At 35.5% G+C, this 7,500-nt stretch overlaps 1 protein-coding gene across 3 annotated transcripts in view; it reads right to left on the bottom strand.

Moving 5' to 3' along the window:
- The window catches only part of LOC135105649 (damage-control phosphatase ARMT1-like), a 31,321-nt gene that overhangs the window by 7,409 nt on the left and 16,412 nt on the right, over nucleotides 1–7,500 (bottom strand). The gene's annotated exons all lie outside the window — the stretch shown is intronic.

Below are 7,500 nucleotides of genomic sequence, written 5' to 3'. Positions count from 1 at the left end.
TTTTTCCCATTTTTATTACATGACATTTTTCACATTAAATTCCATCTCCCATTTCTTATTTCAGTCCCAGATTTTATTCAAGTCTTCTTTTAGAATTTCAGTCTTTGTTGTTTCTTATATGTCTTTGTAATTTTGTATCATCTGCAAAACTCATGTAACTCTTTACTTTTTCAGGCATATCATTTATGTAGATCAGGAAAAGTATTGGTGCTAGCATTGATCCTTGTGGTACTCCACTATCTACTTTTCTCCATTTTGATTGTACGAGTATGTCTTTTACTACTGTTCCCACTTCTCTTCCCTTAAAGTAACTTTCCATCCAGTTTTTTTTTATTTTTCCACTTAATCCTCATGTATTTTCTAGCTTCCATAATAGCCTGTTGTGGGGAATTTTGTCAAAAGCTTTTTTTAGATCTAAATGCACGCAGTCTACCCATCCATTCCTCTCTTGTGTTATATCAGTCACTCTTAAATAGAAGCTCATCAAATTTGTTACACATGATCACTTTTGTCTGAAGCCATACTGTTTTTCTGTTATTATATCATATTTTTCTAGAAATTTTGTCCAATGCTTCTTTATCACTTTTTCACAGATCTTACATAATATGCTGGTCATTAGATTTTACCACTTCCATCACTATTTTCATTTCCTTCTTCTCTTGATCTACACCATGTTCTACTTTTCTCAATCTCAACTTCAGAAACCCTATTTCACTTTAATTTAAGTCTTGTTCATTAAATCCATCAAAGTTTACTTCTCTTGGTGAAGCTGACTCAAATTGTATATGCCATGTTTGTCTACATTTGTTGCCAGGCTGGTTAAGCCACAAACCAGCAACACTCACTATTCCTTTTCTATGGGACCACACTCACTCACTCTGACACTGTAAACCACATCCCTTGTCCTTCCTAGTAAGGCTGTCCTCTTCCAGGCACAGTTTCTGGTATAGATTTCCTATAAAGTCAACCTTTTACTGGGAGCAAATCTTCTGCTGTTGCTGTTGACTTAATCTTGTGTGTGTGTGTGTGTGTGTGTGTGTGTGTGTGTGTGTGTGTGTGTGTGTGTGTGTGTGTGTGTGTGTGTGTGTGTGTGTATTTACCTAGTTGTGGTTTACAGAAGGGGAGTAATCTCATAGTACCCCATCTCTATATCTATCCAGTTTGGTCTTAAAAGCATGGACAGTTACAGTACTGACAACATCTTCACTGAGTTCATTCCATTTGTTCACACTTCTGTGAGGAAAACTATACTTCTTGATGTCTCTTCTACAGTTAACTTTCTTCAGCTTCTTACTGTGTCCCCTTGTACTCTGTGTGTAAAGTTATAAAATATTCTTTGTCCACATTTTCCATACCATTTATCATTCTATAGATGTTTATTAAATCCCCTCTCTCTCTCTCTCTCTCCTATTTTCAAGGGTAGCAATTTCCAACATTCTTAATCTCTCTTCATGGGTCGACTTACTCAACTCCAGAACCATTTTTGTGACTGCTCTTTGTACTCTTTCTAATTTTATAATATTCCTCTTTATATGAGGAGACCACACCACTGCCACATATTCCAATCTTGATCTTATCATGGAAATCAACAACTTTTTATCATTCCTTCATCTAAATATGAGAATGCCATTCTTACTCTTTTTAACAAATTCATCGTCTCTCCAGTAATTTTATTAATGTGTCTGTCCGCAGTTAAATTTTCAGTAACTGTTACTCCCAAATCCACTTCCTCTTTTGATTTCTGTAACTTCACACCATCCATCTCATAATGATATTGTATTCTTTTCTTACTCTTACCAAACTCCATTACTTTAAATTTACTTAAATTGAATTCCATTTGCCAAGATTTACTCCATTTATTTATCTTATTTAAATAATCTTGCAATACCATACAGTCATTTACATTTTCTACCCTTCTCATCAGCTTAGCATCATCTGCAAATAAATTCATATAAATTTTTATTTCTTCATTTATGTCATTCATATTACAAAGATTATTGGTCCCAACACTGACCCCTGTGGGACACCACTAGTTACTTTCAGCCAAGATGAATTCTGGTCTTGTATTACTGTTCTCACCTCTCTATCATCCAGATAATCCTCCATCCACTCCAGCAGTCTCCCTCCAATTTTTCCACAATTTTTTATCTTCCATAGCAATCTTCAAGTCTAAATAGACACTATCCACCCATCCATCTCTCTCCTGCACAATACTGATTACCCTTGAATAGAAGGACAATAAGTTCATGGAGCATGATCTTCCCCTCCTAAATCCAAATTGACAATTTAAAAAAACTTTATCTTTTTCCAAGTGTTCTATCTATCTTTCCTTTATTGTTCTTTCACATATTTTTCCTACAAAACTAGTCAAGTGTGTGTGTGTGTGTGTGTGTGTGTGTGTGTGTGTGTGTGTGTGTGTGTGTGTGTGTGTGTGTGTGTGTGTGTGTGTGTGTGTGTGTGTGTGTGTGTGTGTGTGTGTGTGTGTGTGTGTGTGTACCAGCATTGGCATTAAAAAAAAAAAACACCCAAAAAATCCATCCCCCCAAAAAAAAAAAAATAAAAATAAATAAATAAATAAAATAATAAAAAATTTAAAAAAAAATTAAAAAACAGTCTAAGTATTTTTTTATTTAATATATCAAAATTTTGTTCTATATCATATTGATAAATAAGGTCTATATATATATATATATATATATATATATATATATATATATATATATATATATATATATATATATATATATATATATATATATATATATATATATATATATATATATATATATATATATATATATATATATATATATATATATATATATCCATAAAAAATTAAAAAGTAGTCAAGCCTGACCCATTCATTTCCTGTACAGTACAAGTTAACACAGACTTTGTCCAACTGGACCAACATGACCTAAACAAGTGTCCGATCTTCATTAATAGAAAGTGTCAAAATATTTCAAAATCTAACTCCTTTCGTGACTTCTGGCTTCTAGCCAAAAGCATCTTCAATAATTTTGCTGCTTCATATTTCCCTCCTTTATTTCAACATGATGGCACCACTGTCATCTCATCTATTTATAAAGCTGAACTCTTTGCTCAAACCTTTGCTAAAAACTTTACCTTGGATGATTCAGGGCTTGTTCATCCCTCTCCTCCACCCTCAGACTACTTCATGCTACCCATAAAAATCCTTCGTAGTGATGTTTTCCATGCTCTCACTGGCCTGAACCCCTGGAAGGCTTATGGACCTGATGGGGTGAATCCTATTCTCTGAAACTGTGCCTCCATGCTTGCACCTTGCCTAGTCAAACTCTTTAAACTCTGTTTATCAACATCTACCTTTCCTTCTTGCTGGAAGTTTGTCTCCATACAGCTTATTTCTAAAAAGGGTAACCATTCTAATCACTCAAATTACCATCCTATTGTTTTAATTTCATGCCTCTCTAAAGTTTTTAATTTATCCTTAACAGGAAGATTCTGAAACATCTATCACTTCACAACCTTTTATTTGATTGCCAGTATGGGTTCCATCAAGGGTGCTCTACTAGTGATCTTTTGACTTTTCTTACTGAGTCTTGGTCATCCTCTTTTAGAGATTTTGGAGAAACTTTTGTTGTTGCCTTAGACATATCAAAAGCTTTTCATAGAGTTTGGCACAAAGCTTTGATTTCCAAACTACCCTTCTATGGCTTCTATCCTTCTCTCTGTAACTTCATCACAAGTTTTCTTTCTGATCCTTCTATTGCTGCTGTGGTAGACAGTTACTGTTCTTCTCCTAAATCTATTAAAAGTGGTATTCCTCAGGCTTCTATCCTGTCACCTACTCTCTTCCTATTATCCACCAATGATTTTCTAAACCAAACTTCTTGTCCTATCCACTCCTATGATGATGATACTAACCTGCAGTTTCCATACCTTTTCAGAGACGCCCAGCCCTTCAGGAAGTAAACAGTTCTCACAGAGAAGCCACAGAACACCTGACTTCTGATCTCTCCAAAATTTCTGATTGGGGCAGAGCAAACTTAGTATTGTTCAATGACTCAAAACTCAATTCTTCCATCTATCAACTTGACACAACCTTCCAGACAACTATCCCCTCTTTTTCAATGACACTCAACTGTCCCCCTCTTCTATACTGAATATGCTCAGTCTGTCCTTTACTTATAATCTAAATTGGAAACTTCACATCTCATCTCTAGCTAAGACAGCTTCTATGAAGTTAGGCATCCTGAGTCATCACCAGTTTTTTTCACCCCCCCTCCCCAGCTGCTAACTCTGTACAGGGGTCTTATCCATTCATGTATGGAGTATGCTTCACATGTATAGGGGGTTCCACTCATGCCACTCTTTTCAGACAGGGTGGAATCAAAAGCTTTTCGTCTTATGAGCTCCTCTCCTCTAACTGACTGTCTTCAGCCTCTCTTTTATCACCACAATGTTGCATTTCTTGCTATCTTCTACCACTATTTTCATGCCAACTGCTCTTCTGATCTTGATAACTGCATGCCTTTCCTCCTGCAGCCTTGCTGCACAAGACTTTCTTCTTTCTCTCACCCCTATTCTGTCCACCTCTCTAATACAAGAGTTAACCAGCATTCTCAATCATTCATCCCTTTCTCTAGTAAACTTCAGAACACCCTGCCTGCTTCCATATTTCCACCTTCCTATGACTTGAAGTCTTTCAAGAGGAAGGTTTCAAGACACTTATCCTGTAATTTCTGACTACTGCTTTAGACTCTGGGGGCCGGCACCTCAGTGGGCTTTTTTTTTATTATTATTATTATTATTATTAGATTTTTTATTGCTCTTGACTGGTCCCCCTCCTACATGAAAAGAAAGAACACTTCAAAACTTTTTTTTCACTCTAGATTACTTTTTAATTGCTTATTTAAACTGATTTACATATAAATATGAGAGTAAACAAAGAGATAAATACCCCCCCAAAAATACACGTTTTTTTTTCAAACCTTGGTACATACGTGTGTGTGTGTGTGTGTGTGTGTGTGTGTGTGTGTGTATATATATATATATATATATATATATATATATATATATATATATATATATATATATATATATATATATATATATATATATATATATATATATATATATATATATATATGATGTAATGCGAGTTTCTGCAGATATTGGCAGAGGTGAAAATACAAATTATTTTTAGTCAAAAATGTTTTGTGTATATATGCATTTTTTAAATTCAAGTATGGATGGAAGACACAGTCACAACAGCCTGGCTGGGCATCCACGGTGGGATGTGTAGATGTGGGATGTATGAAATTATGAATCTGTAGAGAAACACCACAGTTGCATACTCCATATTACTGTAAGTGCATTGCTGGCAGTTTCGTTTCTCCTCTCAGATTTATGCAATACAATCTAAATGTGACTTAGCAGGAAAGTGTAAGAGACTGAATGACAGTCAGCTAATTCACTCCTAACCTTGCTCCTTTTCTTTCCCTACCTGCCTGCCCAGTCAGGTATGGTGCCACCTAGCCTATCATTTTATTTATTGTTAATTACAGCCATACTATCCTTGAGTGATGTTTATCAGTAAATAACCTGTCCATTGATACTACTCATCTCATTATGAGATACTGTAATGCTCCAAAACTTGTAGAAATCATGACTGAATAACTGACAATTTCAGCGACGGACATCCTGTGTCTACACATCCCACCATGGATGCCTAGCCAGGCAGGCCATTGTGAATGTCACCTACCTACACTTTAATTTCTTGACAGGGCTAAACAAGGCCTCAAAATGCATATGTGCATAGCACATTTTTTACTTAAAATAACTGAAGTTTTCATCTCTGGCAATATCTGCATAAATTCATTTTACATCCTATAACCCTTTAAATCTATTTTGTTCATATAGTATCACAAAAAAAAGCTCCCTTTTCATGCCAGTAAATGGTCTACAAATATCACAGCAAAACAGAGAAACAACAAGTATCATTCTTCTTTATTAGTATTTGATGACTATCCTTTGCTTTGATGACCAACTGTAGATATCTACACATAAAAATGTAGTTTCAAGAAATTATCCCTATCAAGGTCATCATCCCACATTTTCAACACACCTTAGCTTTCCAAAGGGCGAAAATAAAGATGTCTCAATTCTGTAGCTTTTTTCTGGGTATGACCAATAGTTCTCAGTTCAGTCAAAATTGGATGAGTTTCCATGCCACTCAAGAACTTGCACAGTATTTTCCAGAAGGAAATTTTGAAACTTTTTTGCCCTTTATGAGCTGGAGCAGTCATGCAAGAAATGAGTATTTGTTTTCATTGATGGATATTAACAATGTAAATGCTATTTACTATAACATTCTTTGGAAAAAGAATAAAACCCCATGCCCAATTCACCACTGTAGCACTTGTACCATCAAAGATGCTAGGTACTTGACAATTTTCCACTGCATGCCTATGTAGCTACAGCAGGTATCTTGAAATAATTGATGATGGAACAATATAGTTCAAAATATATTGCAATTTCCTTTAGAGACACATTTTCTCTGATAAGGATGAGAACTGTGGCTTTTTCCCACGTATGATAATCACTTCACAGGTAATACATGAGATGAAGAAGAAAATTAGGGAGGATAGAGGAAGGTGTCATACATCAACCCATGATCATAACTCAGAGACCACTGGCAATATACAGTGGGATCCACAATAGTGTACAGTTCAGGTAACATAAATTACAAATTGAATAACAAACCAGATTACAAATAAAAGTCAATTGAATAATGAACAAAATCCCTATTAATGAACTCCCTGCCCTCCTGGCACCCTTGAACATCTATGGAAACCACACACCCCCTTCCAGGCAGCCATATCTGAAGGAACAGAGTCCTTTTACCACCCAGATTGTAACAAGATAGTCACTAGCCATTTGTACACCAATCAAAATATTTTTCACTAATTTAGGCCCCAAAATCAACTGCAACAAATACTGGCATAGCAGCCATGATGACACATGGAGGCTGGTACACCTTTCTGTCTCTCCATACTAACTTAGTCCTGACTGCAGGTTTGCCAGAACTAAATAACATCATATGTTGGGAGTCTGAATAACATCTCATACCACTTTCCTGCTAGTGTGAACACAGCTGTTTTGAGTTCTTATAGTGGAGCATATAATGGTTCATGGAGTGCATTCTCCACATCATACCAGTGTCATATAGTATGCCACTCACAAACTCCCCAATAACTAACAACTTGACACAACAGGGTTACCAACCTAGTACCACACCACACAGGTTATACCAGAAATTATCGTGTGCTGTGTCTTATTGTATCATACAGTAAAGGTAATGAAAATTTTTTTGATGAGTGTACAACTCATGGAACTACAGAAATAAAGAGCAACAGCAAAGAATGACGAGTGAATTTAATCATAATTTGATTTTTGTTATGGCAAAGAAGGTAATCTTATAAAAAAGAAAGACAAAAGGGAGGAACACTTCAAAAG

This window comes from Scylla paramamosain, chromosome 12 (genome assembly GCF_035594125.1).
Source record: "Scylla paramamosain isolate STU-SP2022 chromosome 12, ASM3559412v1, whole genome shotgun sequence".
NCBI lineage: Eukaryota > Metazoa > Arthropoda > Malacostraca > Decapoda > Portunidae > Scylla > Scylla paramamosain.
Note: the sequence above shows the minus strand (reverse complement) of the source record. Positions and strands in the feature narration are given on the sequence as shown.